The sequence below is a fragment of the Mastigoproctus giganteus genome, chromosome 4 (assembly GCF_048544385.1).
Source record: "Mastigoproctus giganteus isolate SK-2022 chromosome 4, ASM4854438v1, whole genome shotgun sequence".
NCBI lineage: Eukaryota > Metazoa > Arthropoda > Arachnida > Uropygi > Thelyphonidae > Mastigoproctus > Mastigoproctus giganteus.
In genome coordinates this window covers 5,390,119-5,416,880 of record NC_143578.1, presented here as the reverse complement: position 1 = coordinate 5,416,880, position 26,762 = coordinate 5,390,119, and the positions used below count along the sequence as shown (strand labels likewise).

The following is a 26,762-nucleotide window of genomic DNA, read 5'->3' as shown; positions in this document are numbered from 1 at the left end:
TCACCATTTGTGGCACATTCTATAACTTAAAAAAATAAGGTTATTTATAGCTTCATAAAAAAATGAAATTAATAATTTTTGAAACTTACATTTTAGCCTTCTTGCAGATCTTCTCTCTTCTCATTTTCTTCTCTTTTCTTTATATTCAATAATTGCTTCTGAAGTTCCAAATAACTTCTTCTTAAGAGAAGCGATTTTTCTTTCAGTTCTGAGATGTTCATTTCACAGATATTTATTTGTTGTTTCACATGAGTTTCTTCTACTTCTAGGCGATACATTTGTTCTTTTAAGGACTCTTCAAAACTTTATGGGATAGAAAGGAATACAACTTATTAAAGAAAAAAATTCATTTTTTTAATTGTACTTATTTTTAGGTAAAAAGTAAATATCTATTATATCTAAACAATTTATCGGATTAAAGTGCCTGCAAAAGGAAGTTGGTGTTACAGAACTTCCTGGGTAAAAAAAGACTTCACTGTTAAATGAATAATAATGGAATTGGAGGGAAATCAGTTAAACACAACTTCGAGATGTAGGGTAAATGCTCTCGAAGAAATTAATGAGGGGACCATCAAGCTCTCAGTTGCCCACCTCAATGGCAGAGCTCACTCCTGTGCATCAGACAACACAGAGGCAATCTTCAAGGCAGAATGCGCTGGTCCCAAAGGAACTAGTTGTTGTTGTTGGTCACTCTATTGTCAGGGAAATACGGAATATACTATGCAAGAAGGATAGATGGAACAGGATCAAGGTATGTCTGCCAGGGGCAAAAGTTGATGATGTTGTAGAGCAGATATCATCTTTTAAGGGCACAAAAGCTGATATTGTTTTACATGTTGGAACTAGTGACATTAAGAGTACAAGATCTGAAGATTTACTCAACAAGTACAAGTCAACGTTAAAAAAATGTTGCGAGTTAGGGTTGAATGTGAAAGTGTCTGTAATTTTGCCCAGACACGATAGGAGCGAGTATATGATGAGAGCCTTGTCGATCAATTCGGACAGGGAGAGATTGTGCAAGGCTCAAGGAGTAGAATTTTTCTCAGCCTGGCCTGTGCTTGCTAACAGGAGAGACTGCTTCTACAGGGATAGGATACACTTAAATAGAAAGGGAGCAAGAATATTTGCTGATGCTATCGAGGCAGAGTTAGGTAAGTCGGGAAAACTGCTAGCTTGGGGGGGGATACACAGACTAACAGTAGCCGCTGGCAGAGGTGAAAGTGATTCTTTCACTGCTTCTTTTGAAATGCAATTGAGCAACAGCAGCCAGGAAAGCAAGGCAATGGGGATTTCCAGGACTGCCGGGAGTCATAGTAGAACAAATAAATACATGGGCTGTTTTAGGGTAACAGAGTAGAAACAGGTGCAGTATAACCAATGCTAGGAGCATAGTGAATAAATTTGATGGGCTTGAAGTGCTAGTCAAGATATCAAAGGCAGATATTGTTGGGATATCAGAGACATGGTGTCACACAGACATAAGCAGTGCAGAATTTGAATTTGGGGAGTAGTGTAAACAGAAAGAACAGACAAGACAGGAAGAGAGGAGGGGTTATGCTGTTAGTTAAGAAACACAAAATCAAAGGAAGTGCATCCAATTAATGTTGGTGGACAATGCAATGTTGAGTCTGTTTGGTGTGACATAAGCAGTGGTAGAGGAAAAATGAGTAGGTGTGTGTGCTATAGGCCTAATGAATCTGATGAGTATAATGAGCAAATTGTGCAGAGAAATAGAGTGAGCCAGTAAATAAAGTTGTCATATAATGGGAGATTTTAACTTCACAGATATGACTGGAACTTGTGGTTGGTCACTCGCACACCAGCAAGACTTGTGGATTTATTGGATGACTGTTTTCTACAGTAACATGCTCAAGAGGCACCCAGAGGGAGTAATACTCTTGATATGATTATCAGCAGTGATTATTCATGAATTAAGAATTTGCAGATAAAGGAACCACTGGGTGGTTACAGTGATCACAATGTACTGATTTAACTATCATAAAAGCTATTGCTTTCGTAATGGTGACTACAGAGGTCTCAGACAGTTTTTAAATTCTATTCAGTTAGATCAATGATGATGTTGCCAAAGTTGAATTCTAAATGTATATTTCTCAGGGACTTAATTTTCGAGGCTACTAGACTTTTCATTTCAACTAAGAAACTGTTCAAGGTTTAGGCCTAAATGGATGTTAGATGAATTAATTAGGCTGGTGGCAGAGAAGAAAAATGTATGGGATGCATATAAAGTATCAGGTGACACAGAAGCCTATGGCAGATATAAACTAGTCTGTAATCAGCCTTTTGTTTTGCTGCTCTACTCAGAGTCATGATTTCTATTAATTTAAATAAAACTTCAATTTCAGTTTATAATATGACTGAAGATTTCAGTGAAGGGATACACACTTCACCATAATAACGTAAAATCTCACACAATTTCAGCTATCGGTATTATCGGAAATGCAATAAGATCGAGTTTACTACTCGTTTATAATTTCAGAAAAAAGCCAGAAGGTACAAATTGTTTAAATTCAATGACCTTCAGAAATGTGCTTTAAAAATAAAATGTGAGTTCGCGTGAGGTGATAATAGTGTGTTTTCCCCCTTAACCCCGTGAAGTCACTGGTGAAAGAAGCACAGCAGGATCATCTAGACAAGACTTCAGTTATAGCTAGGACACAGCATGGTTTTGTTAAGGGGAAGTCTTGCCTGACCAATTTGATTGGATACTATGATGCAGTCACAAAAGAACTGGATGCAGGGAATAACTTTGATATTATATACTTGGATCTTAGAAAGGCTTTTGATACTGTTGCACATGGAAGACTGCTGCACAAATTGGAGCAGTGTGGCATTGGAGGCAAGTTGCTGCTATGGATAAAGGGGTGGTTGAGGGGGAGAAGACAGAGAGTGGTAATCAATGGACACTGCTCATCGTGGACTAATGTTATTAGTGGAGTCCCTCAGGGTTCAGTATTGGGGCCTTTATTGTTTTCTGTATTTATAAATGATATTGATGATGGTATATCAGGCTTAATGTCCAAGTTTGCAGACGATACGAAGGTTGGCAGGGTTGTCAAGGACACTACTGACACTATGCTGCTGCAACAGGATTTGGAAAGGTTGAGCAGATGGGCTTCGAGGTGGCAAATGAAGTTTAACATTGACAAATGTAAAGTACTACATATGGGAAACAGCAACCCCAGAGCAACGTATCAACTCTGTGGTACTACACTGACAGTGGTAGAGAATGAAAGGGACCTGGGGGTGGTGGTGCAGGCAGATATGAAGTTCTCTGAGCAGTGCAGACGAGCTGCAAGAGTAGCTCATGGTGTATTGTCAATGATATATAGGAATTTTTCTAGCAGGGATAAGGAGGTGATTATTCCCTTGTATAAGGCAATGGTCAGGCCACACCTAGAGTACTGTATACAGGCCTGGAGGCCTCATTTCAGGAAGGATGTAGAGCTGCTGGAACGAGTACAGAGAAGGGCAACTAGATTGGTGAATGGGACAAAGGGGTTCTCTTACGAAGAAAGGCTTAAGTTTTGCAAATTACAGTGTCTGGAAACTAGGCACCAGCGGGGTGATCTGATAGAGGTGTACAAAGCCTTGAATGGTTTGAGCATGCTCAATGCTGATGGGATTCTTCCTCTAGCTCAGAAAAATCACCTGAGAGGGCATAAGTTCAGATTGAGGAAAGACAGATGTAGGATAGATGTGCGGAAATTTGCCTTTAGCCAGCGGGTGGTTGGTGGGTGGAACAGACTTCCATCCCTTGTCGTGGAAGTTGATAGCCTAAATAAGTTTAAGGCTCAGCTGGACAGGTATTTCGAACGAACAGAGGGGTGAAGTGGAAGTGGTTATTTTTATTTATTTATGTTACTTTTTTTTTTTTTTTTTTGGCTGATGCTGCATAAGCTTGCTTTCTTGCATCAAATGCCTCTACTAATGCTAATGCTAATGCTAAAGTCATTGCGCATGCATGCATGTATACCTGCATGTACACCAATGCTAGGAGTTTGGTAAATAAATTTGAGGAATTTGAGGTATTGCTCAAAACATCAAAGGCAGATATTGTTGGGATATCAGAGACGTGGTGTCACACAGATATAAGTAATGTGGAATTGGAATTTGGGGAATACAATGTGTATAGAAAGGATAGACAGGACAGGAGGAGGGGTTATGCTATTAATTAAGAAACACATAAAGTCCAAGGAAGTGAAGCCAGTCGACATCGATGGACAGGGCAGTGTCGAGTCAGTTTGGTGTGACATAAGTATAGGGAAATCAAAATTGAGAGTAGGAGTGTGCTATAGGCCTAATGACTCTGATGAGTATAATAAGATATTGTACAGGGAAATAGAGTGGGCCAGTAAATGAGAGAGTCTTATAATGGGGGATTTTAATTTCCCAGATATTGACTGAATTTGTGGGTTGGTCACTCGCACACTAGCAAGGCTTTTGTGGATTTATTGGATGATTGCTTTCTACATCAGCATGTTCGTGAGGCAACAAGAGGGAGCAATACTCTTGATCTGATTATCAGTAGTGATTCTTCATGCATTAAGAATCTGCAGATAAATGAACCTCTAGGTGGCAGTGATCACAGTGTGTTGAAGTGGGATTTACTCAAGGAGGTAACTACCATCAGAGTTAAAGGGAAGGGTTTTTGTTTTCGTAAAGGAGACTATGATGGTCTGAGACAGCATTTAAATTCTATACAGTGGGACCAACTGATGATGTTACCAACAGCAAACTCAAAATGGGAAGCATTCAAGGAACTAATCTTGGAGGCTACCAGGCTTTACATACCAACTAAGAAATATTGTTCAAGGTTTAGGCCTAAATGGTTGTCAGATGAACTAATGAGACATGTGGCAGAGAAGAAAAATGCGTGGGATACATACAAATTAATGGGTGACATGGAAGCCTATGATAGATATAAGTTGGTCTGTAACCAAGTCACAAAGGAGATTAGGCAGGCAAATGCAGACTACGAAAAATCCTTGGCAAAGGATGCAAAGAAAAACAGAAAAGAGTTCTTTACATATTTAAACTCAAGAAGGAAAGGGATGAATCAGATTGGTCCACTGGATATTGATGGTTCAACAGTTGAGGATCCAGCTCAGGTGGCTAACAATCTAAACGAGTATTTTGCATCTACATTCACGCATGAGGAGTTATTCAGGAAGGAGAATGATGCAGGTAAAGTAAACATTGGCAGTGAGCTGGATGATTTTGTAATAATTGAGAGGAGAGTGGAGGAGAGACTGTTGAGGATAAACATAAAAAAGGCACCTGGGGTGGATGGGATCTATCCAGTTATATTAAAGGAGGCAGCTTGTTAGTTATTTGTTATTTGGTTTTTAGGAGCAGTAGCAACTAAGGCCATATTGCTCCGGGATATGCGGTGGTCATTCCCTGACCTTTCCGCATCCTCTGTATTTGGTGGTGACGGGCTCGAACCCCGGTCTAATCAAGAAGCGTGTGCTACGCACTGCTGCTCCTTCCCACCTGGCTACGGAGGCGCGCCAAAAAAGGAGGCAGCAAAGGAAGTAAGCAAACCCCTAGCCATAATTATGAGAGCTTCTTTGGACTAAGGGGAGGTACCCATAGACTGGAGATGTGCAAATGTAACCCCAATTCACAAAGGAGGATCAAAGGCTGACACAAGTAATTATAGACCTGTTAGTTTAACTTCTGTTCCAGGTAAATTAATGGAGGCACTGGTTAAAGAAGCACTGCAGGATCATCTAGACAAGAATTCGGTTATAGCTCAGACGCAGCATGGTTTTGTTAAGGGCAGGTCTTGCCTGACCAATTTGATTGGATACTATGATGTAGTCACAAAAGAACTGGATGCAGGGAATAACTTTGATATTATATATTTGGATCTTAGAAAGGCTTTTGATACTGTTGCTCATGGAAGACTGCTGCACAAATTGGAGCAGTGTAGCATTGAAGGCAAATTGCTGCTATGGATAAGGGGATGGTTGAGTGGCAGAAGACAGAGAGTGGTAATCAATGGACACTGCTCAACGTGGACTAATGTTATTAGTGGAGTTCCTCAGGGTTCAGTGTTGGGTCCGTTGTTGTTTTCGGTGTTTATGAATGATATTGATGATGGGATATCAAGTTTAATGTCCAAGTTTGCAGATGATACAAAGGACACTACTGACGCTATGCTGCTGCAACAGGATCTGGAAAGGTTGAACAGATGGGCTGAGAGGTGGCAAATGAAGTTTAACATTGACAAATGTAAAGTACTACATATGGGAAACAGTAACCCCAGAGCAACGTATCAACTCTGCGGTACTACACTGACAGTGGTGGAGAATGAAAAGGACCTGGGGGTAATTGTGCAGGCAGATATGAAGTTCTCTGAGCAGTGCAGACGAGCTGCAAGAGTAGCTCATGGTGTCTTGTCAATGATATACAGGAATTTTTCTAGCAGGGATAAGGAGGTGATTATTCCCTTGTATAAGGCAATGGTTAGGCCACATCTTGAGTACTGTATACAGGTCTGGAGGCCTCATTTCAAGAAGGATGTAGAGCTGCTGGAACGGGTACAGAGAAGGGCAACAAGATTAGTGAATGGAACAAAGGGTTGCTCTTACGAAGAAAGGCTTAAGTTTTGCAAATTACAGAGTCTGGAGACTAGGCACCGGCGAGGTGATCTGATAGAGGTGTATAAGGCTTTGAATGGTTTGAGCATGCTCAATGCCAATGGGATTCTTCATCTTGCTCAGAATAATCACCTCAGAGGGCATAAATTCAAATTGAGGAAGGACGGATGTCGGATAGATGTGCGGAAATTTGCCTTAGGCCAGCGGGTGGTTGGTTGGTGGAACCGACTTCCATCACTTGTTGTTGAAGTTGATAGCCTAAACAAATTTAAAGCTCAACTGGACAGGTATTTCGAACGAACGGAGGGGTGAAATGGGAGTGGTGTTTGTGTTTTTTTTTTTTTTTTTTTTTGGCTGATGCTGAATAAGCTTGCTTTCTTGCATCAAATGCCTCTACTAATGCTAAGGCTAAGTTCTTTTCAGAAAATTTTGTTTTGCCCATTATCAGCGACAGCACTACTAGGAAATTTACCAACAAAAGGAAAGCCATCGATTTGGATCAGAAAATTAAACTAATAAGGATGTATGAAAATGGCCAAACATTAACAAGTATCGCGCGGAATTCAGATTTGTCAATAATAATAATATAGTAGCAATATGTTATTAGTCATTCCCGAGTAAGTAAAATTTGACGAAGTAAAAAGTCCTGGAACGTATCTCTTACCTATGTCGGTGACTTTTTAATTTTTAGGTTAACCGGGAAATTGATCATCCGGAATTTGTTTTTTATCACATATTCCATAAAATTGAGTCAGTTTGGTGCGACGTAAGCACTGCAAAAGCAAAAATAAGAGTAGGAGTGCGTTATAGGCCTAATGACTACAATGAACAATTATACAGAGAAATAGAGTGGGCCAGTAAATCAGAAAGTAGCTTATAGACCTATTCAGGGTTGTTAGCTTATTCTGAATTGAGACAGCGAGATTTGAAAGTTAATTAGGTGTCCGTAGATTTAAAGATTTTATCTTCCCGCCTTTTTCTTTGTCATACGATTGTTACATACCAAACCTAGTAGCGTTAGTATAGTATAGGTTATATAGTATGAAACAGAGCTGTAATACTCAATATGTTCTACGTTGATAATAATATTAGTAAATTAATAAGAGGAGTTTACCTCAATATAGTACGTAGAACACTTCCGTATGATACCCTCCAGGTAGCTAACAAACTAAATGAATATTTTGCAACGACATTCACACATGAGGAGTTATTCAGCAAGGGGAATGCCAGAGGTGTATTCAACTCTAGCAGTAAGCTACAGAATCTTGAAATAACTGGGAGAAAAGTGGAGGAGAAACTGTTGAAGATAAACACAAGAAAGGCACCCGGGGTGGATGGGATCTATCCAGTTATATTAAAGGAGGCAGCAAAGGAAGTAAGCAAACCCTTAGCCATAATTATGAGAGCTTCCTTGGACTCAGGGAGGTACCCATAGACTGGAAATGTGCAAATGTGACCCCAATTCACAAAGGAGGATCAAAGGCTGACACAAGTAATTATAGACCTGTGAGCTTAACTTCTGTTCCAGGAAAATTAATGGAGTCACTGGTTAAAGAAGCACTGCAGGATCATTTAGACAAGACTTCAGTTATAGCTCAGACACAGCATGGTTTCGTTAAGGGGAAGTCTTGCCTGACCAACTTGACTGGATACTATGATGCAGTCACAAAAGAACTGGATGCAGGGAATAACTTTGATATTATATACTTGGATCTTAGAAAGGCTTTTGATACTGTTGCACATGGAAGACTGCTATACAAATTGGAGCAGTGTGGCATTGGAGGCAAATTGCTGCTATGGATAAAGGGGTGGTTGAGGGGGAGAAGACAGAGAGTGGTAATTAATGGACACTGCTCATTGTGGACTAATGTTATTAGTGGAGTCCCTCAGGGCTCAGTGTTGGGTCCATTATTGTTTTCTGTATTTATAAATGATATTGATGATGGTATATCAAGCTTAATGTCCAAGTTTGCAGATGATACAAAGGTTGGCAGGGTTGTCAAGGACACTACTGACACTATGCTGCTGCAACAGGATCTGGAAAGGTTGAGCAGATGGGCTGAGAGGTGGCAAATGAAGTTTAACATTGACAAATGTAAAGTACTACACATGGGAAACAGCAACCCCAGAGCAACGTATCAACTCTGTGGTACTACACTGACAGTGTTAGAGAATGAAAGGGACTTGGGGGTGGTTGTGCAGGCAGATATGAAGTTCTCTGAACAGTGCAGACGGGCTGCAAGAGTAGCTCATGGAGTATTGTCAATGATATACAGGAATTTTTCCAGCAGGGATAAGGAGGTGATTATTCCATTGTATAAGGCAATGGTCAGGCCACACCTAGAGTACTGTATACAGGTCTGGAGGCCTCATTTCAAGAAGGATGTAGAGCTGCTGGAACGAGTACAGAGAAGGGCAACAAGATTAGTGAATGGAACAAAGGGGTGCTCTTACGAAGAAAGGCTTAAGTTTTGCAAATTACAGTGTCTGGAGACTAGGCACCAGCGAGGTGATCTGATAGAGGTGTATAAAGCCTTGAATGGTTTAAGCATGCTCAATGCTGGTGGGATTCTTCCTCTAGCCCAGAAAAATCACGTGAGAGGGCATAAATTCAAATTGAGGAAAGACAGATGTAGGATAGACGTGCGGAAATTTGCCTTTAGCCAGCGGGTGGTTGGTTGGTGGAACAGACTTCCATCCCTTGTGGTGGAGGTTGATAGCCTAAATAAGTTTAAGGCTCAGCTGGACAGGTATTTTGAACGAACAGAGGGGTGAAGTGGAAGTGGGTTTTTTTTTTTTTTTTTTGGCTGATGCTGCATAAGCTTGCTTTCTTGCATCAAATGCCTCTACTAATGCTAATATTAGTAAATTAATAAGAGGAGTTTCCCTCAATATAGTACGTAGAACACTTCCGTATGATACCCTCCAGAAATTAAAACGAAAAAATCGACAACTTACCGGTACATTAAAGTAAAATATAAATAATTAAAGTAAAATATAAATAATCAATTTAACACAATTCAAAACGCAATGAAAAGAATCTAACGAAAATATTCAAAACGATGAATCGTTTTGAATATTTTCGTTAGATTCTTTTAATTGCGTTAATTTGAATTTTAATTGTTTTAAATTGATTTTGAATTGTGTTAAATTGATTATTTAATTAAATACATATAACGACTTAGATTACAAACGTAACATAATTAATTAATAGCTAACTGATACGGAAGTTATATCAAGAGAACTTCGTAGATAATTAATACTTGACATTGAAAAATATATATCCCGTTAACTGTTGGGAGATAAGTTTAGGGTTAAAAAAGAAAAACAAATAAACATTATGTCCTTTCCTATCCTATTTTTTTGCTTGTTTCTCCGTATCTGAATTGTGCAATTTCTGCATGCCGCAATCGCGGTATTTGATAGCTTATTTTATTTATTTATTTATTATTTTTGTTTTAAATTTTACAATTCTAAAAAAAAAACAAATTGAGCAAAAAAAAAAAAAAATTAAGTAAATCCATAGTTGAGGAAGTCAGGGACTTCGAAAAATGTTCATTTTTTTTTTTTTTACCTATGTAAAAAATATGGCGATAGATACAAATGAAAGCACTTACCGTGAGTCATCCATATCAGCATCAGGTTTGCTTAAAATGAGTTCTTTTATTTGGCTTCAATAAACGGAAAAGAACTGTTTGACAGGTTTTGATCACGTGACACGACGTCACTGGAACGCTAAATGCGAAATTCGTTGCGTACATATATACAGAAATATATAATAATATATATATACTATCATTGAATTATATTAAATATTAACATAAATTAAATTATAATAAAGTGAATAAATAAATAATTAGGCGTTCATTAGAGGCAGCGACATGCAATTCCTCCATATGAAGCTGAAATACATCCAATATTTTAAATTAAATAAAATAAAACATAAGCCAGTAGTATGGCGAAAACTGTAGAGCGAAAATTAACATAAAAATAACCCAAATAAACAAACGAACGAAAAAAAAAAGAATAGTAATAGTAGCCCGATAACCCTTGTATAATTTCGAATTTTAAATCCGATTAATAAAAACTATACAAATTTTAGGATAATGCCAATTATCCTAAAATTTGTATATATATATATATATATCCTAAAATTGTGTATATATACTATATATATATATATATATCCTAAAATTGTGTATATATACTATATATATATATATATATCCTAAAATTGTGTATATATATATATATATATATATATATATATATATATATATACACACACACACACACACAAATTTTGAACAATATTTTTGTAAATATAGAATTACATACACAAGAGAAAGAAAAATCGTCAAACGTTTAACGTAAAATTAAATTATATACAGATTTTGCACAATATTTTTGTAAATAATATACATGTACATTGTGGGGGGGGTGGAATTAATTGAGAGAGAGATGATTTTATATTTATTTTATTTATTTGTTTTGTTCCCTTATGTGTTTGTCCACCTTATCTTATTTTTCCCCATTTATTTTTATATAACTTCGCACATCTACATTAATGTGGATATAACTTCGCAACTGAGATGGCTTGTATTACCTGGGTACCTGCCCGCCCACTGATGACGAAGCCAAACAGCTTCGAAACAATCGTCTGGGTGGTGGTACCGCTGAAAATAAATAACAGTAGCCTTCTCTACTAGAGAAGCGTTATTTATTTGAAGTAATGCAATAGTAGCTATCTTGTTGTGAAGGCAACCACATTATGAGATACAATTAAAACGATGCCTTCTACGCTACAATCGTAGCTCAAATCTATGGGTTAACTATGGTGTATTTACACCGATATTATATAGTTAATTATCAAAACCCATAATAAGGCCTTGAATGGGTTGAGCACACTGAATTCTGATGGGATCCTTCCACTTGTTCAGATTACGAACCTAAGGGGGCATAAATTCAAATTAAGAAAAGACAGATGTAGATTAGATGTACGGAAATTTGCCTTTAGCCAGCGGGTGGTTAATTGCTGGAACAAACTTTCATCTGTCGTTATGGAAGTTGATAGGTTGAATAAATTTAAGGAGGAACTGGATAGGCATTTGGAGGGAATGGTGTGATTTTTTTTTTTTTTTTTTGGCTGATGCTGCATAAGCTCATACATTTGCTTTCTTGCATCACATGCCACTACTACTACTACTTAAATTAAATTATTACTACTACTTAAAGAAAATTAAATGCACAAGGATTATGCCTTGTGCATTTAATTTTCCAAATATATATATATATATATATATATATATATATATATATATATATATATATATATTAGTAAATAAATATACTAATATATATTAGTAAGTAAATAAATAAATAATTTATTTATTTATTTACTAATATTATTATCAACGTAGAACATATTGAGTTATTACAGCTCTGATTCATACTATCTAATATATATATATATATATATGAAATATGAAAAGGAAGAAGTGGAAAAAAAAAAAAAAGGGAAAGGAAAAACAGAAAAAGGAAAAACAGTACGTGTACCTGAATGCGCAAAGCAGCAAAACAGGATACATGTATATAAATAAGTGTCACCAATGAAAGTAAAATAAAATAAAATAAAAATAAATATAGATGGAGAAGTTATTAAACACAAAATGCCGAACCTAGTTGAAGAAAAAAAGAGAAAAAGAATGTTAAGAACCTATATAAAATTAAGTAGAATTAAATCTGAATTAATGCCGAATTAACAGGCCAATCATATGTACAAAAGCTGAAAGAAAAAAGAGGGGAGGGTAATAGAGATAAAAATTATAAAATTTAAAATTATAAAATAAAAATTAAAAATTAAAAATTGGTACATAGATCAGGTATTTCATCAGGGGGCTACACCTGATCATGTACCAAACACTGTGTTTCTATGCAAACTCATGGCTGATGGAGAAGCTATAGAAATGAAATGGATAAAAAAAAAAAAAAAAAATGAAATGGATAAAAAAAAAAAAATTTTTTTTAAATTTTTTAAAAATCTTTTAAAAATTTAAATCTCCAGAAACATGAGTGAGGTAGCCCCAATGCAGTGTATTTAGATTAATAAATTAAGTAACGAAGTGTATTTAGAAATAAATTGAGTCGATAGTATGTAAGAACGCAAACGCAGTGTGTTTAGTAAATTAAGTGTGTAAGAACGTAAGTTTAAATCAAAAGTTGTTGTTTGTTTGTTTTTGGTTTTTTTTAGGAGCATTAGCAACTAAGGCCATATTGCTCCGGGATATGCGGTGGTCATTCGCTGACCTTTCCACATCCTCCGTATTTGGTGGTGACGGGCTCGAACCCCGGTCTAATCAAGAAACGTGTGCTACGCACTGTTGCTCCTTCCCACCTGGCTACGGAGACGCCCAAATCAAAAGTATGTAATTTAAATAATAATCAATAATTTCCACTTCTACTAACACTCTCACAGCCAAGGCCCTCTCTATGAGGTTGGGTACTTACACACCCAGCTTGCCTAGTATCCTTTAAACTCTTTTCCTTCTCTTTACATCTTTCTACTTTCTGATCTTCGTTTTTCCGTCCGTTGAACTATTAGTGTAATACGAGGGTGATTCGGACATTCTCACTTTTCTTATTCTCACTATCTTCGCCTCTATATTTTTAACTTCTTTTCCCTCCCCCACCTTGCATTGCTTCCTTTTTCTATACCGCTATCTTGTTATTGATTATTATTTAAATTACATACTTTTGATTTAAACTTACGTTCTTACACACTTAATTTACTAAACACACTGCGTTTGCGTTCTTAGATACTATCGACTCAATTTATTTCTAAATACACTTCGTTACTTAATTTATTAATCTAAATACACTGCGTTGGGGCTACCTCACTCATGTTTCTGGAGATTTAAATTTTTAAAAGATTTTTAAAAATTTTTTTTAAATTTTTTTTTATCCATTTCATTTCTATAGCTTCTCCATCAGCATGAATTTGCATAGAAACACAGTGTTTGGTACATGATCAGGTGTAGCCCCCTGATGAAATACCTGATCTATGTACCAATTTTTAATTTTTAATTTTTATTTTATAATTTTAAATTTTATAATTTTTATCTCTATTACCCTCCCCTCTTTTTCTTTCAGCTTTTGTACATATGATTGGCCTGTTAATTCGGCATTAATTCAGATTTAATTCTACTTAATTTTATATAGGTTCTTAACATTCTTTTTCTCTTTTTTTCTTCAACTAGGTTCGGCATTTTGTGTTTAATAACTTCTCCATCTATATTTATTTTTATTTTATTTTACTTTCATTGGTGACACATATATATATATATATATATATACACATACACACACAACATAATATACAATTGAATACAAAAACATGTAATATGCATACAAAGTTAAATCAAGGATACCTTGCATAAATTATTCTTATTCCTGTTTCCCTTCACTAGCTAATCTAAGTTTCTAAGTTGGGCATTATATGAAAACACAGATTCATCCTTCTTGCCCTAACTAACTAACTCCTAAGACTTATACACATTCACCATACCTATTTCATTTACTTCTTGATACAATTGTGTTCCTTATATTAACAATCAATATGCTACTTCCATGGTTATACTATGTGTTCTCACCATTCTGTTACAATACACTGAAGACTAATCTTAACTTTCCTAAAGTCTCTATATGTATTTAGTCTTTCAGATGAACCAACAATTCTTCATCAATGCAAACACTATATTCGATTATCTATCCTTAAAACATTCAAAGATTCTCCTATAATTCAATTATCTATCATTAAAACATAATCAAAACTTCTCATATAATTCAATTATCTATCCTTAAAACATAATCAAAACTTCTCATATAAACCTCACTATCCTTCTAACACAAGTATTTGAACAACAATTTTTCTATTACTCATCCTTTTGTTTCTCTTGCATTTTACAATAACCCTTTTAAATTAATTAAATTCTGTTAGTATATACATAATTTACTTCAGAGATAATTTATCTATCAATTTACTTCTAGTGCTAGCCCTTTTTCATTAATTAATCACTATACTGTTTCACTAACAGTCCTTGTTAACTTACAGTACTTACTATTGTCCTTTTCCTTCCTTTCCGGGGAGGTTTCAAACTTCCATTTTTGGCTCACTGAGGATCTCCTTCATCTGCTTTCACCTGAATCTGCTATAGATAATTATCAGGAACTTTTTGCTGCATGGATCTGGCGTCCTTTCTCCACCTTATTCAAACTTGTTCACAAAAAGAAAGCTCACAGGGCATCTCTCACTATCTCCTTCTCCACTCCACTTTTTACTGGTCATCCACAAGGAGAGAGCTCACGGGGTATCACCCTCGCTCTTAATGATAATTTTTCCTTATAAAATTTCATTAAATTATTTGACTTTAAAAAATTTGTTTTTTATGTATGCTGTTATAAAAATGTAGCTGTACGACTCAGTCACATTACCAAATTTTGCTACTTTTGAAAATGTGGTTTCAGCATTTAGTGGACAAAGGATGGCATCCTTCCTTAATCCTGATACACCTATTTGTGTCCTATATTGTTAGCCTGGCTGGAAGTGTTATTGCCTAGCAGCCAATCCCTGAAAGTTTATTTTTAGCAGCCAATCTTTAATCATAACCACCACCCTATATAATTAATTAGCTGGTGATTGAAAGTGCTATACAAGTTTGAATTCCTTTCCCATGCTTAATTAAAAAAAATACCAAGTAATGTAAATGTTTGTCTCTTAGTATAAGTTGCTTTTTTAATAAAAACAAAAAAAAAATAATAAAAACAACCTTATGTGAATATTGTTTGATTTCAGTTTATTTTAATGTTGTTTAAAATTATGGGAATTCCCTGTATTTTCATTTAACTTGTTTTTTTGATATAAACATGTTTTAAATTTGGATATTGGAGAATATATAGTTAATCCAACTCAATTTCACATGCTTATACACATTTGTTTTCTGGTGTATTGAAACATTTTTTTTGTGCTTTATTTTTAGAGAACTGTTATTAAAGTTTTTAATATAGATGGTGGACAAACTATTTGCGAGCTTAGGCGAGGAATGATAAGGTAAAATCAGTCTTGTAACTGCAAATTTGTCAGTTAAATTTAAATGAAAGGTTTTTGCATTTGAATAATCTGAATAAAAGCAATTTGTTGGCATGTGTGATTAAAAGACAGTGGATAAGAAATAAGATTATAAAGGAAGGCAGTATTATATAGAAGTTTTCCTGTGATTTGATTACTTCTAAAAGAAAAGTCAGTGGCTTCACTAATCTGCTGGTAGCAGCAATTGAAAACAGTTATTTGCTATCAGGAAATTAAACTAAACTAGTGAACTGAGTCTGTTTTATCCACATAAAGATACCCTTGTATCTTAATTTTAGATTAAGCAGATATTCTTCTATGAGTCATTAAGTATTTATTTATCTGTTCCTACTAATCCTAGTACTAATGTATAATTCCTGGATTATTTTTACTGCTGACCTTTCCAGTCAACATTTATTGGCAGAGATTTGTTTGGATTTTAATCCTTTCTTCTCTAACTAGGAATGATGTTGCATTGTTATAAATTTTGCAAATTTGCTTTCATCTAAACTTTTGTGACTATGTGGGTACAACTGGCAAAATGATTGTTAAAGACAGGTTTATCTAAAATGTTTATTCCCCCTCCCCCAATTAGAATTAGCACAAATTATTTTATGCTAATTTTAGCTTTCCTTCTTTGGACAGTATGGTGGATTCAAATCCCATCAGATTAAAGGAATTCTTATCAGCCTCTTCATGTGTGTGTGCATACCCATGAATGGGTTGCATTATTTATAATAATCAATCTAGTCAGTTTTTCTTGGTTCTGTTATACTGTCTCCATATAAACTAATGGCTATCTTTTTTCTGACTTCTTGATTGTAATTAAGAGAGCATGGCTTGTGCAAATTTCTTGTAGCTTTTTGCAGTTGTTAGGTTTATCTTTCTCCCATATTTTCTTAAAATATCTGAACAGAATTATTTTCTTACTCTGCTTTTTTAAATTTCTGACCATTACTGTTCTTCCTTTGTTGTCACAGGTGGGCAGGAGCAGCAGTGCCGTAGCACACGCTTCTTAATTAGACCGGGATTCGAGCCCATGACCACCAAATACAGAGGATGCAGAAAGATCGGGGAATGACCACCGCATATCCCCGGTGCATTATGGCCTTAGTTGCTAATGCTCCTAAAAACCAAACAACACTTTGTTAGTTTCTGTTGCACTTTCTAATTTCATATTTTTTTGAAACTTGAGCTGTATCACATAAATTTCATAACCTAACTTTGCATATGAAATTTTGCTCATAACTTGACTGGATAATGTTTCCCAGCCAATTAAACTTTTTTTTTTTTTTTCACCATACCATTTCAAAAAGCTATTCCTTCCACTGTCTTTTATAAGTTAGTTTACAATTGCTTAGTTGCAGCTATTCTGTATTGATCCTTCTCATTATGAGAAAGCACAATTTTCTGCATAAAATATCTATTTGCAGGTCTGTTTTGGAATCTACTTAAAGGTCTTAGATAGGTTAATCACCTTTTAAAAACTTGGTTTGACCAAGAATGACAGTGTTCCCATTAAACTTCTCAAACCATCCCCTGCTTGCCTTAAATTCAGATTCTTCGGAGCTTGGCCCTGGAGTTTTTTCCTTCAGGTAAGCATAGATGTGCTTGGCTTTCAGACAGATGGCTTCTCTGCTGATGGTATCTCCTGCCATTTGCCTTTGGTGGATCCACAGTAGCAGCAAGTTCATTTCTTCAATGACGATGGGGTTTCTTAGGATACTTAATCTGGTTACTCCCTTTGCAACCTCAGCATTCTTGGTCTCCTTGTTCAAGATGGTTCCAATGGTGGATTTGTTGACTCCATATTCAATTGCCAGATCAACTCCATATTCAATTGCCAGATCAACTACCCTATCTCCTTTTTCATGATTGGCAATGATATCTTTCTTGGTTTCAATAGTTATTTTATTGGGCTGACTTACACTGACACTCTTCTTGGGACCCATTTTTTGAATCTTTTTTAAACTCTTTTCAAAAGAAACTTTCAAAAACAAATTTGGAACTTTCTTGAAACAAAAGAAAGACATGGTAAATAAAACAAATGTGTTGTTTTGTATTAACCACTTCCCTGATTATCCCAAGTTAACTTGGGTTAGCATTTTAATGTAAAATTATTATCCCGAGATACTGTATCTTGTGGTTGTGTACGAATTTGTTCTTTCAATACTTACCCAAGTGAAGCTGTCAGAAGCAGTGAAGCGTCACCTGAGAAGCTGTTGATGCATGGTAAAGTAGTGCAATATGGCTCTTGTGCCATTTGCCAGTGGGCACATTTCTTGGAATATTTTATCTGAGACAGGCATCATGACACCTGCTGATACCTTGCATATTGTTGTCGCCTGGTATTCTTTCCTGAGTACTGTGCTGCACAAGGTTCTGTTTAATTTTCAAGAATTAATTATGGATAATTAATAATGAAGAATTAATTATGGATAATGACTGGAGTATTGCAGTTCTGATTGGGATAATAATTCTAGGAATATACAATATTGAATATCTCACTGAATACTTCAATTTGTTCCATAATCAAGCATTGTATTACACAGCATAAAAGCAATAAAAATCATTATTGAAAAAATTGGTATTTTTTTTTTTTGACATAAAAATTGGGAAAAATAGTAAGGGAAGAGGTTAAAACCCGGGTTTGTGGTACGAAAAGTTCATTGTATGGGGCATTCACCGTACGAGGCCCTACTGTATAGTGTATTCTAGTTTTGGCACTAACTATAAATTCCACATATGGAAAAATTTTCTGCTTTGTTGCTTGCTGTTTATTTCCTTTCCATTACTTTATACAGATATGTTGATTAAAATTATGCAATGTATAAAGTGTTATGTTGTGCATCAAACTTTCTTCTACCAATTAAATTCCTTCCCCCTCCCTTATACTTCAGCATTGGAAAAGATGCTCTACATGTGAGACTCTTTAAAATATTAAGAATGCTGGTATATTATTCAAGTAAACCACAATACTGACTGGATTTTTTTCTATACAGTTTAATGTGAAATTGTTAAGTATTGTTAAATTACTTAACTAGCGTTACTTTTGGTTCTAATCCATAGTAATAGATTGGTTAATATAAAAACATCAGATTAGAATTATTTTGTTGATATGGATATCTTAATTAATTTTATAGGAAGAGGCCAGAAGAAGAAAGTTGGTTTGATTATTTTGGAAAGGCTTTAATGTACTCTACTAGTTATGTGCCAAAAAATGTCACAGATATATTTTCAAAAAACAGAGCATTTGCAACTGTCCATCTGCCATTTTCTGGAGTGAGGAATACATCAGTAGTTGCAGTGTAAGTTTTTTTGTGCATGGAACTTCTTACAACAGAGTACATAAGAGGTTTATTAATAAGTGTATAAATATGCCATGGCACTAAATGTAAGAAAATATATTTGAAATGAATCATTAAATTGAGAAGGTTTGTTTGTTTGTTATTTGGTTTTTAGGAGCATTAGCAACTAAGGCCATATTGCTCCGGGAATATGCGGTGGTCATTCCCTGACCTTTCCGCATCCTCCGTATTTGATGGTGACGGGCTCGAACCCCGGTCTAATCAAGAAGCGTGTGCTATGCACTGCTGCTCCTTTCCACCTGACTACAGAGGCGCAAATTGAGAAGGGGATGTTTATTATTGTTAATCATGTGTGTGATATAGCATGTTACTTAACTCAGTCAAATCATACTAAAAATATCTGCTGTTACTAGTTTTGCAGCCATCATAGATCAGTATAGTGTTGATACCCAATATTTATTTGATATCTATAGATTGGCTATATAGGGGCAACTATAGATTTTCGTTATCTATTTATTTAAATATCAGTATATCTATTTAAATAGATTAACTGATATTTTAAATAGTTCAAAAATTTATAAAGTATAAAAATATATAGGGGGAGAGAAAAAAAAGAACAGATTTACATGGACTACAGCTACTGATAATCAGAAATCCAACGACCATGATGAATATTAGTGTAGTGATAAGAGAAATAGAAAGGTAATAAAGAGCGATCATAATTATTTTAGTGATAGCAAGAAGAAAAAAAAAATAAAATGAAATAATGCTAAACAAAAAGACACTGCCATATAATTTGCAACCTTGGTGCCACTTCAAGAATCCAATCAAGATTGCAAGTAAAGATGACAATATCAGACATTTCTTTTGATGGTTGTGTCTTGGTTTTGGACATAAAATATATCCCATAAAGGTTTAAGTTAAAACTAGATATAAATTATTTTGGAATTAAGGCATTAAAAAAACTAGTGTAGCAGAAATTAACATCAAAAGTAACAAGTAGGGAAATATGTGTTAGGCATGTATTTATAATTCACAATTATGTCTAATACGTTCCCTTTTTTACTTTCATTTCAATGTTAATTTCTGCTATGCATTTAATTTTTTTAATGCCCTAATTCCAAATTTTTATTTTAACCTAAACCTTTATGGCATATTTTTTATGCCTGAAACAGACAAGTTCGAAAGGGTGATATAGTTGTACACGTTGGCACTAATGATATTAAGAGTAGAAGACCGGCGGAATTACTTAGCAAGTACAGGTCACTGTTGAAAAAAAGGCCGTGAATTAGGGTTGAACTTGAAAGTGTCTGCAATTCTGCCCAGACACGATAGGAGGGAGTATATGATGAGAGCCTTGTCGATCAATTCGGCCCTGGAGGGATTGTGCAAGGCTCAAGGGGTAGAATTTTTTTCAGCCTGGACTGTACTTGTTAACAGGAGAGATTGCTTCTACAGGGATGGGATACACTTAAATAAAAAGGGTGCAAGAATTTTTGCTGATGCTGTCGAGGCAGTGTTAGGTGGATCGGAAAACTGCTAGTTGGGGGGGGGATACAAGGACTAATAGATTAACAGTAGCCACTGGCAGAGGCGGAAGTGATTCTTGCACTGCTTCTATTCAAATGAGCAGAAGTCTGAAAAACAAGATGCAGGATATTTCAGAGACTGCTGGTAGTCATTGCGTTACAAGTAAACACATGGGTTGTGTTAGGGTAGCTAAGAATAGAAACAGGTGCATGTATACCTGCGTGTACACCAATGCTAGGAGTTTGGTAAATAAATTTGATGAATTTGAGGTATTGCTCAAAACATCAAAGGCAGATATTGTTGGGATATCAGAGACGTGGTGTCACACAGATATAAGTAATGCGGAACTGGAATTTGGGGAATACAATGTATATAGAAAGGATAGACAGGACAGGAGGGGAGGAGGGGTTATGCTATTAATTAAGAAACACATAAAGTCAAAGGAAGTGAAGCCAGTTGACATCGATGGACAGGGCAGTGTCGAGTCAGTTTGGTGTGACATAAGCATAGGGAAATCAAAATTGAGAGTAGGAGTGTGCTATAGGCCTAATGACTCTGATGAGTATAATAATATATTGTACAGGGAAATAGAGTGGGCCAGTAAATCAGAGAGTCTTATAATGGGGGATTTTAATTTCCCAGATATTGACTGGAATTTGTGGGTTGGTCACTCGCACACTAGCAAGGCTTTTGTGGATTTATTGGATGATTGTTTTCTACATCAGCATGTTCGTGAGGCAACAAGAGGGAGCAATACTCTTGATCTGATTATCAGTAGTGATTCTTCATGCATTAAGAACCTGCAGATAAATCAACCACTAGGTGGCAGTGATCACAGTGTGTTGAAGTGGGATTTACTCAAGCAGGTAACTACCATCAGAGGTAAAGGGAAGGGTTTTTGTTTTCGTAAAGGCGACTATGATGGTCTGAGACAGTATTTAAATTCTATACAGTGGGACCAACTGATGATGTTACCAACAGCAAACTCAAAATGGGAAGCATTCAAGGAACTAATCTTGGTGGCTACCAGGCTTTACATACCAACTAAGAAATATTGTTCAAGGTTTAGGCCTAAATGGTTGTCAGATGGACTAATGAGACATGTGGCAGAGAAGAAAAATGCATGGGATACATACAAATTAATGGGTGACATGGAAGCCTATGATAGATATAAGTTGGTCTGTAACCAAGTCACAAAGGAGATTAGGCAGGCGAAGGCAGACTACGAAAAATCCTTGGCAAAGGATGCAAAGAAAAACGGAAAGGAGTTCTTTACATACTTGAACTCGAGAAGGAAAGGGATGAATCAGATTGGTCCACTGGATATTGATGGTTCAACAGTTGAGGATCCTGCTCAGGTGGCTAACAATCTAAACGAGTATTTTGCATCTACATTCACGCATGAGGAGTTATTCAGGAAGGAGAATGATGTAGGTAAAGTAAACATTGGCAGTGAGCTGGATGATTTTGTAATAACTGAGAGGAAAGTGGAGGAGAGATTGTTGAGGATAAACATAAAAAAGGCACCTGGGGTGGATGGGATCTATCCAGTTATATTAAAGGAGGCAGCAAAGGAAGTATGCAAACCCCTAGCCATAATTATGAGAGCTTCTTTGGACTAAGGGGAGGTACCCATAGACTGGAGATGTGCAAATGTAACCCCAATTCACAAAGGAGGATCAAAGGCTGACACAAGTAATTATAGACCTGTTAGTTTAACTTCGGTTCCAGGAAAAGTAATGGAGGCACTGGTTAAAGAAGCACTGCAGGATCATCTAGACAAGAATTCGGTTATAGCTCAGACGCAGCATGGTTTTGTTAAGGGCAGGTCTTGCCTGACCAATTTGATTGGATACTATGATGTAGTCACAAAAGAACTGGATGCAGGGAATAACTTTGATATTATATATTTGGATCTTAGAAAGGCTTTTGATACTGTTGCTCATGGAAGACTGCTGCACAAATTGGAGCAGTGTGGCATTGGAGGCAAATTGCTGCTATGGATAAGGGGATGGTTGAGGGGCAGAAGACAGAGAGTGGTAATCAATGGACACTGCTCAACGTGGACTAATGTTATTAGTGGAGTTCCTCAAGGTTCAGTGTTGGGTCCATTGTTGTTTTCGGTGTTTATGAATGATATTGATGATGGGATATCAAGTTTAATGTCTAAGTTTGCAGATGATACAAAGGTTGGCAGGGTCGTTAAGGACACTACTGACGCTATGCTGCTGCAACAGGATCTGGAAAGGTTGAACAGATGGGCTGAGAGGTGGCAAATGAAGTTTAACATTGACAAATGTAAAGTACTACATATGGGTAACAGTAACCCCAGAGCAATGTATCAACTCTGCGGTACTACACTGACAGTGGTGGAGAATGAAAAGGACCTGGGGGTAATTGTGCAGGCAGATATGAAGTTCTCTGAGCAGTGCAGACGAGCTGCAAGAGTAGCTCATGGTGTCTTGTCAATGATATACAGGAATTTTTCTAGCAGGGATAAGGAGGTGATTATTCCCTTGTATAAGGCAATGGTTAGGCCACATCTTGAGTACTGTATACAGGTCTGGAGGCCTCATTTCAAGAAGGATGTAGAGCTGCTGGAACGGGTACAGAGAAGGGCAACAAGATTAGTAAATGGAACAAAGGGTTGCTCTTACGAAGAAAGGCTTAAGTTTTGCAAATTACAGTCTGGAGACTAGGCACCGGCGAGGTGATCTGATAGAGGTGTATAAGGCTTTGAATGGTTTGAGCATGCTCAATGCCAATGGGATTCTTCATCTTTCTCAGAATAATCACCTCAGAGGGCATAAATTCAAATTGAGGAAAGACGGATGTCGGATAGATGTGCGGAAATTTGCCTTTGGCCAGCGGGTGGTTGGTTGGTGGAACCGACTTCCATCACTTGTTGTTGGAGTTGATAGCCTAAACAAATTTAAAGCTCAACTGGACAGGTATTTCGAACGAACGGAGGGGTGAAATGGGAGAGGGTTTTTTTTTTTTTTTTTTTTGGCTGATGCTGAATAAGCTTGCTTTCTTGCATCATATGCCTCTACTAATGCTAATGCTAATGATGCAAGCTTATGCAGCATCAGCCAAAAAACCCCTCCCATTTTGCTCCTCCATTTGTTCCAAATGCCTGTCCAGCTCAGTCTTAAATTTATTTAGGCTATCAACTTCCACAACAAAAGATTGAAGTCTGTTCCACCAATCAACCACCTGCTGGCAAGGCAAATTTCCACACCTATTATTCTACAACTGTCTTTCCTCTATTTTGAATCTGTCCCCTTAGGTTCTTAATCTGAGCAAGAAGAATCCCATCAGCATTCACCTTATACACCTCAATCAGATCACCTCACAGGTGCTGCAGTTTGCAGAACTTAAGCCTCTCTTGGTAAGAGCACCCCTTGGTACCACTCACCAATCTTGTTGCCTTTGTACTCATTCTAGCAACCGTACATCCTTCCTAAAATGAGGCATCCAGACCTGTACACAGTACTCTAGGTGTGGCCTGCCCATTGCTTATACAACAGGATAATCACCTCCCTGTTCCTGCTAGCAAAGTTCCTATATATCATTGACAAGACTGCATGAACTGCTCTGGCAACCCGTCTGCACTGCTCAGCAAACTTCATATTTGACTGCACAATTACCGCCATGTCTTTTCCACTTCCCCAGAGTGTAGTACCACACAGTTGGTATGTTTCTCTTGGGTTATTGCTACCCATATGCAGTACTTTGCATTTGTCAATGTTAAACTTCAGTTGCCACTTTTCAGCCCATTTGCCCAAATTATCTAGATCCAGTTGAAGTAGCATACTATCTTTACTGTTGTTAACAACCCTGCCAACCTTTGTATCATCTGCAAATTTGGATGTTAATCCTGATATACCTTCATCAACATCACTGAATACCCAAAACAATGGGCTTGGCACCAAACCCTGGGAACTCCACTAATAATATTTGTCCATGAAGAGCAGTGTCCATTTATTACCATTCTCTGTTGTCTTCCACTCAACCATCCCTTTACCATTGTAGCAACTTATGCTTAATGCCATACCTCTCCAATTTGTACAGCATTATACAATCTTGATGATTGGTTTATGAAAAGTGACACCAAGATGTCACAGTATTTTTGCTTAGTGTTTCATTTTGTATTACAAAATGAAATATTATTAAGCAAAAATATAGTGCCACATACATGTGGTACAAGAGGAATTTTACTTCTTATTCTTACTATTTGTTTGCTTGAAGTAAAGTATAGAAATTCAAGACAAACAAACAAATCCTGATATACAGCCACTGGATGGCATTTGGGGCTAACAAGAGAACTCCTGAAAGTAATGAATTACATAAAAGGAAAGTCTAATTATAGTGCAGTGGCTAATTAAGCTTGTGAACAACTATTATAATGTAGATAACCAATCAAAGAAACAAAACTGGAGGATGAATACTAGTAAACAATTTCATGAGCTGCAAGTAAGATTAATTTTTCATATTTGGAAGTACAGTCTGTCCTCGTATAGCACGATAGTTGTGTTCATCGTGCAATATAAACAACAGACACTATGGGAAAAGTAGGGTTAGGTGCAGACCACCCAAGACTGAACACACATTTGGAACCAAAACATTACCAAATACAATAAATAATCGGGTAATTTTAATCGTTATAAAATACTTACGTATTTTATAACGATTAAAATACGTAATAAAAAATACGTAATAAATTAAAATACGTAATAAAAAATATTATATTATAATAAAGTATTTTTAGTATTTTTTAATACTAAAAAAGTATTTTTTACGAATAAAATACGTATTTTATTCGTAAAAAATTTATTATATTAAATAAAATAGTCGTAATAAAATATTTAAAAACGTATTTTATTATGACTATTACGTAATAAAATATTGCTAATGCTTTTGCTTCTCTCGTAAGCAGACTTGTTTTTTGTTTGATTTTCTATCCAAAGAGATGACAGCCGTTCCATCTCTTCCAATTCTTGTGTCTTAATCTAATGGATTTTAATTTCACTGAAAGTTGTTTTTATTTTCTCCGCATTCTTTGTAATTCTCGGCGTTGCCTCATTTAGGTCTGTAGCACGCGCAATATCACATGGCCTTTCATTTCGCTCAAAGCGTTTCACAATTTCATATTTTTTCTCTATCGACAGAGGTGGACTGGCCATAAGCCTTACCGGGGAAACCCCGGTGGGCCGGTGTGATTTTGTGCCATAAACGCTAGTATGAGCTGCTACAAATTTTCCTGGGTAATAATTTTTGACCCAGTCCGCCTCCGTTTATTGATATTGCTTTTCTTTTTCTCTCTGAATCTGCAGTGTCTTCACCAGGACGCTTCCTTTTCACACCTTATAAGTATTTTACTCATTTTTAGGAAATTAGCATTAGTAGAGGCATATGATGCAAGAAAGCAAGCTTATTCAGCATCTGCCAAAAAAAAAAAAAAAAAACACACCACCCCCATTTCACCCCTCCGTTCGTTCGAAATACCTGTCCAGCTGAGCCTTAAATTTGTTTAGGCTATCAACTTCAACAAGTGATGGAAGTGTGTTCCACCAACCATTCTTTCTCGGAGGAGACACTTAAAAAAAAAAAAAAAAAATGAAAGCTCTTTTATTTCAGACATTAAGTTCCTTGAGTATTTTTGCAAATACGTAATAATTTTTATTAGCATTTCAATCAAAAGAAAACTCTTGTTGCCCACCAAAGAATCAATTATATTGTATATCTTAGACTTAATAACAACTTTAAGCTCAAAGAAAAACTTACCTAAACACCAAACAACCCACCTTAAAAATGTTGTGATATCCGGTGTTTATGACGGTGCCACATTTCACCTGTGTTCCGTACGGCTTCCATCAATTGGCGAGTTGTTTTGATCGGTTCATCCATCTCGGGGTTAAACTTTACAAATGGGTACGTGGCCTGCCTGATGCCGTTTCTCCGGAGAGGTCACGCGATGTTTATGATGTCACTTCCGTTCATGTGACTTGTGACGTAATTGGTCATGTGACATACGTGCGTGCGGAGGCAAGACAACCGACGAGACTGCCCTAGTAAGCCGGTCACATGACATCAATGGCGTTATGCTCGCGCTTTTCTTCGAACTCAGCAACCGGCCATCTCACAGAATGTGCATCGATGGCGCTATTCCAC

General features: G+C 36.4%; 1 long non-coding RNA gene across 1 annotated transcript; it reads right to left on the bottom strand.

Moving 5' to 3' along the window:
- Positions 1–213: 213 nt before the first annotated feature.
- LOC150086358 (uncharacterized) lies at positions 214–26,762 on the bottom strand. The gene is made up of 3 exons (XR_016546850.1): positions 26,396–26,762; positions 10,244–10,361; positions 214–303 (listed from the first exon to the last, which is right to left on the bottom strand). It is a non-coding gene; the product is annotated as an uncharacterized LOC150086358 (long non-coding RNA).